The sequence below is a fragment of the Chiloscyllium plagiosum genome, unplaced genomic scaffold, assembly GCF_037043375.1.
Source record: "Chiloscyllium plagiosum isolate Xiang-an unplaced genomic scaffold, Cpla_swu_hap1 HiC_scaffold_52, whole genome shotgun sequence".
NCBI classification, from domain to species: Eukaryota; Metazoa; Chordata; class Chondrichthyes; order Orectolobiformes; family Hemiscylliidae; genus Chiloscyllium; species Chiloscyllium plagiosum.
The window spans coordinates 2780004-2792926 of record NW_028270190.1 but is presented as its reverse complement, the minus strand read 5'-3'; positions in this window follow the sequence as shown (position 1 = coordinate 2792926).

Below are 12923 nucleotides of genomic sequence, written 5' to 3'. Positions count from 1 at the left end.
AAAGGCACTGCTTGATTAGGGACAGCCAGCTCGGATTTGTGAAGGGTAGGTCTTGCCTTACAAGTCTTATTGAATTCTTCGATGAGGTGACCAAGCATGTGGATGAGGGTAGAGCAGTGGATGTAGTGTACATGGATTTTAGTAAGGCATTTGATAAGGTTCCCCATGGTAGGCTTATGCGGAAAGTCAGGAGGCATGGGATAGAGGGAAATTTGGCCAATTGGATAGAAAACTGGCTAACCGGTCGAAGGCAGAGAGTGGTGGTAGATGGTAAATATTCAGCCTGGAGCCCAGTTACAAGTGGAGTTCCGCAGGGATCAGTTCTGGGTCCTCTGCTGTTTGTAATTTTTATTAATGACTTAGATGAGGGAGTCGAAGGGTGGGTCAGTAAATTTGCAGATGATACGAAGATAGGTGGAGTTGTGGACAGTGAGGAGGGCAGTTGTCGGCTGCAGAGGGACTTAGATATGATGCAGAGCTGGGCTGAGGAGTGGCAGATGGAGTTCAACCCTGCCAAGTGTGAGGTTGTCCATTTTGGAAGAACAAATAAGAATGCGGAATACAGGGTTAATGGTAGGGTTCTTAGTCAGGTGGAGGAACAGAGGGATCTTGGGGTCTATGTACATAGATCTTTGAAGGTTGCCACTCAGGTGGATAGAGTTTGTAAGAAGGCCTATGGAGTATTATCGTTCATTAGCAGAGGGATTGAATTCAAGAGTCGTGAAGTGATGTTGCAGCTGTACAGGACTTTGGTTAGGCCACAGTTGGAGTACTGTGTGCAGTTCTGGTCGCCTCACTTTAGGAAAGATGTGGAAGCTTTGGAGAGGGTGCAGAGAAGATTTACCAGGATGTTGCCTGGAATGGAGATGAAGTCGTACGAGGATAGGTTGAGAGTTCTCGGCCTTTTCTCGTTGGAACGGCGAAGGATGAGGGGTGACTTGATAGAGGTTTATAAGATGATCAGAGGAATAGATAGAGTAGACAGTCAGAAACTTTTTCCCCGGGTACAACAGAGTGTTACAAGGGGACATAAATTTAAGGTGAAGGGTGGAAGGTATAGGGGAGATGTCAGGGGTGGGTTATTTACCCAGAGAGTGGTGGGGGCATGGAATGCGCTGCCCGTGGGAGTGGTAGAGTCGGAATCATTGGCGACCTTTAAGCGGCATTTGGATAGGTACATGGATGGGTACTTAATCTAGGTTAGAAGTTCGGCACAACATTGTGGGCCGAAGGGCCTGTTCTGTGCTGTATTGTTCTATGTTCTATGTTCTAGATCCCATCCAGCCCAGGGGGCTTGTCTATTTTCACACTCTGCAGTATTTCTAATACCTCTTCCTTGTGAACCTCAATCTCTTCTAGTCTAGATGCAAGTATCTCTGTATCTTCCTCGCCAACATTTTCATTTTCTATAGTGAACACTGTCGAAAAATATTTATTTAGTGCTTCCCCTATCTCCTCTGACTCCACACACAATTTCCCACTATTATCCTTGATTGGCCCTATTTTAACTCTCATCATTCTTTTGTTCCTGACATACCTATGGAAAGCCTTAGGGCTAACCCTGAACCTATCCGCCAACAACTTCTCATGTCCCCTCCTGCTCTTCTGAGCTCTCTTTTTAGGTCTTTCTTAACTTCCTTGTAACCCTCAAGCGCCCTAACTGAGTTTTCACCTTTTGTCCTAACATAAGCCTCTTTCTTCTTCTTGACCAGGGATTCCACTTCCTTAGTAAACCACGGCTCACGCGTTCTATATCTTCCTCCCTGCCTGACAGGTACATACTTATCTAGGACACACAGGAGCTTTTCCTTGAATAAGCTCCACATTTTTAATGTGCTCATCCCCTGCAGTTTCCTTCCCCACTCTACGCTTCCTAAATCTTTCCTAATTGCATCGTAATTTCCCTTCCCCCATCTGTAACTCTTGCTCGGTGGAGTACACCTACCCCTTTCCATCACTAAAGTAAACCTGATCGAATTGTGATTGCTGTCTCCAAAGTGCTCACCGACTTCCAAATCTAACACCAAGCCAGGCTCGTTACCCAGGACTAAATCTAAAGTGGCTTCGCCCCTTGTAGGCCTGTCCACACACTGTGTCAGGAAGCCCTCCTGCACACACTAGACAAAAACTGATCACTCGTACTGTAGTGATCCCAGTCAATATTTGGATAGTTGAAGTCCCCCATGACAACTACCCTGCCTCTCTCACTCCTATCGAGAATCATCTTTGCTATCCTTTACTGTACATCTCTGGGACTATTCGGAGGTCTATAGAATGGTGACTTCTCCTTTCCTGTTTCTAACCTCAGCCCATACTACCTCAGTTAACGAGTTCCCAAACATCCTTTCTCCAACTGTAATATTGTCCCTGATCAACAATGCCACAGCTCCCCGTCTTTTACCATCTTCTCTGTTCTTACTGAAACATCTGAATCCTGGGACCTGCAACTACCCCTAGGACTCATAACGGCACACAAACCAACAGCCACGCTCAGACAACAACTCACCAGAACGAAGGACCCGATACCCAACATGAGCAAGACGAATGTAGTGTACAAAATACCATGCAAGGACTGCACTAAACACTATATAGGACAAACAGGAAGACAGCTAACAATCCGCATACATGAACGTCAACTAGCCACGAAACGACACAACCAGCTATCCTTAGTAGCCACACACGCAGACAACAAGCAACATGAATTCGACTGGGACAACACTACTATCATAGGGCCAGCCAGGGAATTCCTAGAGGCATGGCATTCATCCACAAACTCCGTCAACAAACACATCGACCTGGACCCAATATACCAACCACTACAGCGGACGGCTGAAACTGACAACCGGAAGCAGCAGGGACAGACCACTATAAACACCGGAGGAAACATCAAAGAAGCGCTTCGCAGAAGGCTCCCAAGCACTGATGATGTCGCCTAGCCAGGGGACGAAACGTTTGCAACAAAAACTTCCAGCTCGGCGAACAGAATTAGGAACATAGTGTCTGAGAATGTAGGGGAGGCAGGTTCACAGAGTCCTACAGCATGGAGACAGGGACGTTGGCCCAAACTGGCCATCCATATTTCCCTGGACTTAGCCGATATCTTTTTAAACTTTTCCGACCCATGTATTTGTCCAAATGCTTTTTAAGTGTTGTCGAGCATGGGGTTGGTGTCTTGAACACAATGCCTGAGAGTGTGGGGGAGGCAGGGTTGATAGAGGATTTAAGGTCTGAACATGCTGCCTGAGAGGGTAGGAGAAGCAGGTTTGATGGAAGAGTTCGGGTCTGAAACATACTGCCTGAAAGAGCAGTGAGAGCAAATTCAATCAGGAGCTTGTGGAGTGGAATTGGACAAAAATGGAAACAGTATGGCATTACCTCAGTACTAACCTCTGATAGTGCGGCACACCCTCAGTAGTGATCCTTCCGACAGAGCAGCACACCTTCAGTACTGACCTTCTGACAGTGCAGCACTCCCCAGGTACTGACCCTCCAACAGTGTGACACACTCCCTCAGTACTGACCCTCCAACAGTGCAGCACTCCTTCAGTATAGACCCACAGTTGCTGTCTTCCCTGTAAATCAATCTGGCCGGTTAACCTTCACTGATCTGAACCTCATTTCATTGTAATTCTCCTTATGAAAGTTAAACGCACTTGATTATGACCCAAAATACTCATTTCCAGATCGAATATGATATTGTCTCATGGTGTAACTGCTCCTTCCGCAAAGAGTTTTCACTCAGAGGTCCTCCCTTGAATGTGCTCCATTCCCATATTCAGATCCAGTATAAAACACAATAAGACCATAAGAATCAGGAGTAGGCCAACTGGCCCTTTGAGCTTGCTCTGTCATTCAGTAAGGTTATGGCTGATCTTTTCATGGCCTCAGCCCCAACTAACCTGCCCTCTCACCAAAAGCCTTAATTCCTTCACTGTTCAAAATGTTATTTTTCTTAGTTTAAAAAATATTCAATGAGGAAACCTCAGCTATTTTATTAGGCAGGGACTTCCACAGATTCACAGCTATCTGAGTGAAAAAAGTTCCTTCTCAATTCAGTCGTAAATCTGCTAATTTTGCCTCTTGTTCGATTTCACCTACCAGTACAAATATCCTCTCTACTTTTATCTCTTCCCTACATAATTTGATAAGTTTCTATAAAATTCCTCCTCAATCTTCTAAATTTCAATGAATATAATCACAGTCAACTAAGTTTCTCATCATAATCCAAACCCATCAACTCCAGAATCAACTCAATAAACCTCCTCTGCGTCCCTCTAGTGCCAGTACATCCTTTCTCAAGTATGGAGGCCAAAACTGCACACAGTGCTCCAGGTGGAGCCTCACCGGAACCCGATACAGCTGCAACACTACCTCCCTGCTTTTAAACTTAATCCCTTTAGCAATGAAGGGCAAAATTCTTAATTACTTATTGTACCTGCAAACCAATCTTTTGTGAATCATGCAGAAGGACACCTAGGTCCCTGTACACTGCAGCATCTTGCAATATTTTAATCATTCAAATAGCAGTCATTTTTACTGTTACTCCTATCAACATGGATAACTTCTTATTTTTTAGCATTGTCCTCCATTTGCCAGACCTCTATCCACTCACTTAGACTATCTATGTTCCTCTGCAAACTTTCACAGTCCTCTGCACACTTTTCTCTACCATGCATCTTAATGTCATCTGCAAACTTTCCCACACCATGCATGGTCCCCAACTCCAAATCATTCGTGTAAATTGTTAATAATTGCAGTCACAACACTGATTCTTGAGGCACACCACTAGTCTTGGTCACCAACCTAAAAAAAAACGCTCATTTATCCCCATTCTTCGCTTGCTATTAGTTAACCAATCCTCTATTCATGCTAATAGATCATGCTATTAATGCCTGTAATGCCACATATCTTTATCTCATTTAGCAGACTTTTCTGTGGCATCTTGTCAAATACCTTTTGGAAATCTTTATGAACCATATCCACTGGGTTCCTGCTCTCCACGGTGCTTGTAATGTTTTCTTAGAATTCCAGTAAATTAGTTAAGGATGTCTTGCCTTTTCATGAACCCATGCTGCATCTTATCCAATGGGACAATTTCTATCCAAGTGTTTTGCTAGTTCCTTCTTGATAATAGATTTAAGTATTTTCCCCACAACAAAAGTTAACCTGCCTATAATTCCCCACGTTTTGTCCACTCCCGTTTGTAAACAGTGGTGACCCATTTGCTGTTTTCCAATCTGCCAGAACTGCCCTAAAGTCCAGCGAATTTTGGAAAATAACCTCAAATTTATTTGCTATTTCTCCCTCTATCACTTTTAGTATTCTGAGATGCATTCCATTAGGACCAGGATACTTGTCTACCTTTAGCTCCATTAGCTTGTCCAACACTACCTCCTTCATACTAATGATCTCACTTACCTCAGTCTCCTTGTCAATTGCTGCTATGTTATTCTTGTACTCCACTGTGAAGACTGAAAAAAAAGTTCAATGTTTCAGACATTTCCTCATATCCCATTGTTAAATCCCAATCCTCATCCTCGAAAAGACAAATACTGACCTTAGTCACTGCTTTCATTTTATATTATAGAAACCTTTGCTATCTGTCTTTTTATATTCTGAGCTAGTTTACTCTCACAATCTACTTTACTTTTCTTTATAGCTTTTTGTGGCTTTCGGTTGACGTTTGAAGTTTGTCCAATCTTCTAGCTTCCCGCTGGTCTTTGCCACTTTATATACCTTTTCTTTCAATTTGACAGCCTCCATTATTTCCTGAGGCATCTATGGCAAATTGCCCCTTTTCCTACCGTTCTTCGTTTTCACTGGCCTGTATTTTTGCTGAACACTTTGAAAAATTGCTTTGAAAGCCCTCTACCATTCGTCAGCTGTCCCACCATAAAGTCTTTGCTTCCAGTGTAATTTACCCAGTTACTTCTCACTCTATTCCATGAGATCGAGCCTTGCTAACCAGTCTCCCGTGGGGAACTTTGTCGAACGCCTTACTGAAGTCCATGCAGACCACGGTGCACCACTCTGCCCTCATCAATCCTCTTTGCTACTTATTCAAAAAACTGAATGAATATTGTGAGACATGATTTCCCATGCACAAAGCTATGTTGACTATCCCTAATCAGTCTTTGCCTTTCCAAATACATGCACATCCTGTCCCTCAGGACTCCCTCCAACAACTTGCCAACCACTGACGTCAGGCTCACTTGTCTTTATTTCCCTGGCTTGTCCTTAGCACCTTTCTTAAACAGTGGCATCACGTTGATCATTCCACCGCAACAGAGATTAACTTCCTCCTTCGATGTTATTCTGAAGTGTGTCCCTACTACGGATGATTGACTCACTGGCCTGTAATTCTCTGGCCAATCTCCACACCATTCCTATAATGTGAATCATGTTAGCTGTACCCCAGAACTCTGGTACATAACCTGTAGCCAGCATTGTCTCAAACATTCAGGACAAGTTCCCTATAATTTCATCCGTAATCTCCCCTACCAGCCTGGTATATACCTCATTCAGCATTAAGCCGTGCCCACGTTAAATTCCACCAAAACATCCAACATCTTTGGCTTTATACATCATACCGTTTCAGAACTTCACAGTACACCTTGTTTAAATGTGAGCTTCATTCTTCCTTCTGTCGAGTAAGAACATATTTGAAGGATTAATGTAAGTCTCTGACAATGTCATCTGTCTTCACGCACAGTTCATTCCCTTCTTCCTGAATACATCCACCTCTTTCCCTCAGAATTTTTATCTTAACCATACACTTGTTTTTTTTTTAAATCTTGGGATTTAATAATAGAATATCATTTCTTGTCCTATGTCATCGATTACAGAAGTACAGGCGTACAGTGGCTGCTTTATTGGCGTCATCTTCGGCACAAGTGCCAAGCCAGAAATCGTTCAGTGTTAATATAGCGTAAAAAAACCCGCATAAATTGGTATGGAAGAGTGAAAAATTCCTGAATTATAACAAATGACATTAAGTATATAAGTTCCAAACCAAGCAGGAGGCCACACTGCCTCCATCTGCTGCCATCATTCCTGGACTCACACCGTCGCTGCTCTGAGAATCGCCCAGTCGCTACACTGCCAGTGCAGGACTCGGCCCATGTTTGTTCCACCACAGGACTCAGCCCGTGTTTGTTCCACCACAGGACTCAGCCCGTTTTTGTTCCACCACAGGTCTCAGCCCGTGTTTGTTCCACCACAGGACTCAGTCCGTGTTTGTTCCACCACAGGACTCAGCCGCTTTGTTCCACCACAGGACTCAGCCCGTGTTTGTTCCACCACAGGTCTCAGCCCGTGTTTGTTCCACCACAGGTCTCAGCCCGTGTTTGTTCCACCACAGGTCTCAGCCCGTGTTTGTTCCACCACAGGTCTCAGCCCGTGTTTGTTCCACCACAGGTCTCAGCCCGTGTTTGTTCCACCACAGGACTCAGCCCCTTTGTTCCACCACAGGACTCAGCCCATGTTTGTTCCACCACAGGTCTCAGCCCGTGTTAGTTCTACCACAGGTCTCAGCCCGTGTTAGTTCTACCACAGGTCTCAGCCCGTGTTTGTTCTACCACACGTCTCAGCCCGTGTTTGTTCCACCACAGGTCTCAGCCCGTGTTTGTTCCACCACAGGACTCAGCCCCTCTTTGTTCCTCCACAGATCTCAGCCCGTGTTTGTTCCACCACAGGTCTCAGCACATGTTTGTTCCACCACAGGACTCAGTCCATGTTTGTTCCACGGCAGGACACTGCTGTGCATGTTCCACTGCAGGACACAGCCCTTGTTTGTTCCACTGCAGTACTCATATTTTGCTTTCTCTGCAACAATTGTCTTTCACTGGTATTATAGGAAGCGATTTACTGTATTTTACAAGTGTAGATTAATTAATGGATGGGCATGAGTTAACTCGACATATTTATTCAATGGGCAGAAGTAATATCAATGTCTAAGTACCCTGATTGTGTCACTTGACATTTTCACTCTTGTGTTGATAAGGGACTCCTTTCTAAACTTCATTCTTTAATGCTATTGAGAAGATCGGAATTCAGTGACTCCACAGAAAAAGGGAGGATATATAGGAGCAGGAAGAGGCTGGAATTTGCAAGCAATATATTACAATGTTCGGACTGTGGGATTTGAGAACAAAATGTTTGGATGGCACAGCAAGGCAGGGGAGAGAAGCTAGTTATACTTCTGGAGCTAAGCTGTCATGCCCGATTGAACTGTTGGAATATATTCGAAAGTTGGATAAATCATTTTCAAACAACCAGTATATGAACCTCAGACAAAGGAATCATAGTTTCAGGCAATGAGACGCAGTGAGCTGCAATTCATTTCCTGATAGAGTATATGTGAGCCATTTCGACAAATTCAAACAGTACTCGAGTTTTTCCTGAATAAAATGTGAGCTACAAGGCTCCTGACGTAATGGTATAAGCAGGGATTAAACTGGATAGACCTTTGTCGATTGACGCAGATACAATTTGACAAGGAGCTGAAAGTTGCCACCCAGGTAAATAGTGCTGTGAAGAAGGCATATGGCGTACTGGCTTTTATTGGTAGAGGAATTGAGTTCCGGAGCCCTGAGGTCATGTTGCAGTTGTATAAGACTCTGGTGCGGCCACATCTGGAGTATTGTGTGCAGTTTTGGTCGCCATACTATAGGAAGGATGTGGAGGCACTAGAACGGGTGCAGGGAGGTTTACCAGGATGTTGCCTGGTATGGTAGGAAGATCGTATGAGGAAAGGCTGAGGCACTTGGGGTTGTTTTCATTGGAGAAAAGTAGGTTTAGGGGTGACTTGATAGAGGTGTACAAGATGATTAGGGGTTTAGATAGGGTTGACCATGAGAACCTTTTTCCACGTATGGAGTCAGCTATTACGAGGGGGCATAGCTTTAAATTAAGGGGTGGTAGGTACAGGACAGATGTTAGGGGTAGATTCTTTACTCAGTGAGTGATGTGTTCATGGAATGCCCTGCCAGGGAAATGTAGGGGTATGGGTGGATTGCGCTTCAGCGGGTCGGTGTGGACTTGTTGGGCCGAAGAGCCTATTTCCACACTGTAATGTAATCTAATCTAATCTAAATCAATTATTTGGGATAAAGCTATTAGTCAGGCTGAAAAAGGCGGGTTGGTTAGGAAAATTCATGGTGAAATTGTGCACAACTAACTTGCTTTTTGATGAAAGAGAGCAGATTGCTAAGGCCTTGATGAGCTTTGCATCCTCGCTAGCCATTAGACAGATCCTGGAAGACTGGCAAGTAGCAAAGTTGAAACTTTATTGCTGGAACAGCACAGCAGGTCAGGCAGCATCCAGGGAACAGGAGATTCGACGTTTCGGGCACAGGCCCTTCTTCAGTTCCTGAAGAAGGGCCTGTGCCCGAAACGTCGAATCTCCTGTTCCCTGGATGCTGCCTGACCTGCTGTGCTGTTCCAGCAATAAAGTTTCAACTTTGATCTCCAGCATCTGCAGACCTCACTTTCTCCTGGCAAGTAGCAAATGTTGTTTTTCTGTTCAAGAAGGGAGTTAGGGATAATCCAAGAAACTATAGACCAGTGAGTTTCTGATCAGTGGTTGGGAAGCTGTTGAAGAGAATACTTAGAATGTATATGCTTTTGGAAAAGCGTGGCCTAATTAGGGACAATCAGTATGGTTTTGTGTGGAGTAGATCATGTCTTACTCACATGGTTGAATTTCTTGAGTAGTTGACAAAGGTGGATAGAGCAGTGGATGTTGTCTACATCCTTTTTAATAAGGCTTTTTTAACAAGGTCCCTCATGGTAGGTTCATCTAGTAGATTAAGATGCATGGGATCCACTGTGACTTGGTTTCTTGGATTCAGAATTGGCTTGCCCGTAGAGGGTAGAGGGTAGGCGTGGAATAGTGTTTTTGTGGCCAGAGGTCCACGACCAGCACAAATCTGTACTGAGAACTCCACTGTTTGTGATACATATGAATGATTTGAATGAAAATGTAGTTGGTTGGGTTCGTAAGTTTGCAGTTAACAAAAACATTGGTGGAATTGTGGATAGTGTAGAAGATTGTCAAAGACTACAGTGGAATATCGATCAGTAGAAAATGTCAGGTGGAGTTTAATCCGGGTAATTGTGTGATGCTGCACTTTGGGAGATCAATTGTTAATGAAAAGTATGCAGTTAACGCCAGGACACTGAGTACACTGATGTACAGAGTTGAAGTCCATAGCTCCCTGACAGTGGCCATGTAGGTAGGTAGGGTGGTAAGAAGACATATGGCATGCTTGCCTTTATTGGTTAGGGAATTGAAACAAGACTCAGGATGTATGTTGCAGCTTCATAAGATCTTGGTTAAGTCACAGTTAGTGTTGCACTTGGCTTTAGAGTGGGTGCAGTAGAGGTTTACCAGGATGCTGCCTGAATTAGAGGGTATGAGTTCTTAGGAGATGCTTGAAACACTTGGATTGTTTTCTGTGGAGTGCAGGAGGCGAAGGGGAGACTTGAGAGATGTCTGCTGTCCGATCTGCTGTGCTTTTCCCGCACTGCACTTTCAACTACAAAAATTAGTTGTTTGGATACGCTTGACAGTGATAATCTTTATTCCAGAATTGAAATGTCTAATACAGAGAGGCATGCATGTAATGTGAGAGGGGAAAGTTCAAAGAAGATGTGAGGAAAAAGGTTTTTAGAGAGTGGTAGGAGTTTGTAACATGCTGCCAGGGATGGTTTTAGAGGCAGATACAATGGGAGCGTTTGAGCTTATAAGATAAGCACATGAATTTGCAAGGACTGGTCAGAAATGGAGCAAAGGTAGGCAGAAGGGATTAGTTTAATTTGGTGTCATGTCTGACGCAGCACAGTTGGCCTAAGGCCCCATTGCTGTACTGTATTGTTCTATGGTCCGACGGTGAGAGACTCTGAGCAAATTTCCATTAAATGCCTCATGCAGTTTAATGTCTGTCACTTCAAAGCAGCTACTAAAGTAGCACTATTGCAGCACACTGGTACTGCCTCTCTCTCAAAACAGAAACGAACACAGTTAATGGTAGGGCCTTGGGGATTACAGTTGAAGAGGGAGACCTTGGGGTGCAGGTACATAGTTCCTTGAAAGTGGTAGACTGGCTAGTGAGGAAAGCATTTGGCACGCTTGCCTTCATTGTTCAGAACATTGAGTACAGGAGTTGGGACATCATGTTACAGCTGTACAAGACAATGTAAGGCCACATGTGGAGTACTGGGTACAATTGAGTTTGCCTGCTTTAGGGAGGATATTATTAAATTGGAAGTGTGCAAAAAAGAATTACAAGGATGTCACCGAGATTAGAAGGTTTAAGTTATAAGGTGAAAGTGAATAGGCTGGGTTTTTCTTTAAACCTGAAACGTTGGAGGCTCAGGGGTGACCTTATGGAGGTTGACCATATCCAAAGTCTTTTCCCTCACTTAGGGGATCCAAAGACATTAGTTCAAGTTGAGAGGGGAAAGATTTAAAAGAAACCTGATGAGAGATCTTTTCAGACAGATGGTGGTGCGATTATCAAATGAGCTGCCAGGGGAAGTGGGTACAGTTACAAGATTTAAAAGAGATTTGGACAGGGATAGGAAAGATTAGCAGGATATGGGCCAACTGTGGGTAAATGGGACTACTTCAGGGATGCATAGGTCAGATGAATTAGCCATATGAAGTGCGAATATGGTAGATGGGTGAGTCTGGGTCGGATGCTCTTTGGAGAATCGGTGTGGACTTGTTGGATAGAATCACCTTGTTTCCACGTTGTTGGGATTCTATTGTATGACCTCCAGTTCAGGAAATCTGGTTGGAATGGATAAGTTGGATCTGTTTCCGTGTACTGAGATTCTGAGATCAGACAGTGTGTGACGTGGGTGGGGGTGGAGGGGAAACAGAACTCCCTGTATTTCAACATCTTTGTTGCATGATATATACATAAAAACAGACCCCTCAGTTCAACTCGTCCTTCCTCACTATCCTATCGAGCTGTGACTCCACTTTCAAGGAACTATGAACCTGCACTCCAAGGTCTCTTTGTTCAGCAAGACTTACCATTTACTGTTATTAAGACCCATCCTGATTTGCCTTTCCAAAATGCAGCACCTCACATTTATCTAAATTAAACTCCACCCGTTGGCCCAATGGCCCATACTCGAAGGTAACCATCTTTGCTGTTCACTGCTCCTCCAATTTTGGTGGTGTTTGCAAAGTTAAGAACCATACCTTCCATGTTCACATCCAAGTCACTTGTATAAATGATGACAAAATGATCCAGCACTGATCCTTGTGGCTCGCCATCGGTCACAGGCCTCCAGTCTGACAATCAATTCTCCATCACCGCCCTTTGTCTTCTACCTTCAAGCTAGTTTTGTATCCAAATAATTCTCCTTCTATTCAGTGTGATCTATCCTTGCTAACCAGTCCACCATGAGGAACTTTATCGAACATCTTACTGACGTCCAAAGATCATGTACACCACTGTGCCCTCATCAATGCTCTGTGATTCTTCAACAAAACTCAAATCAAGTTAGTCAGACTGTATTTCGCACACACAAAGCCAAGTTAACTATCCCTAATCAGTCCTTGCTTTTCAAAATACAATACATCCAAATACTCAGGATTCCCCCCAACAACTTGTCCACGACTCATGACAGGCTCACTGGTCTATAGTTCCCATTCAATTCTAGAGCTAACTGTAGTTGCACTGACATGGAGGAAAGTTGAATAGGTAATTTAATATTTTCAAAACCCTTTCAATTTTTTTTATTTCAGGGCATCATCACTTGGGAAGGTGTAACGCTGCCATGGCTGAAGGTTTGAGCAAGAGAGAAAATTAGATATCTTCAACAATAATGGGAATAGACACAGGTATTTTCTGAGAATGAAAAATGTTTTCTCATCTCGAAAAAGGCTGCTGAACTTAAGCAAAAAG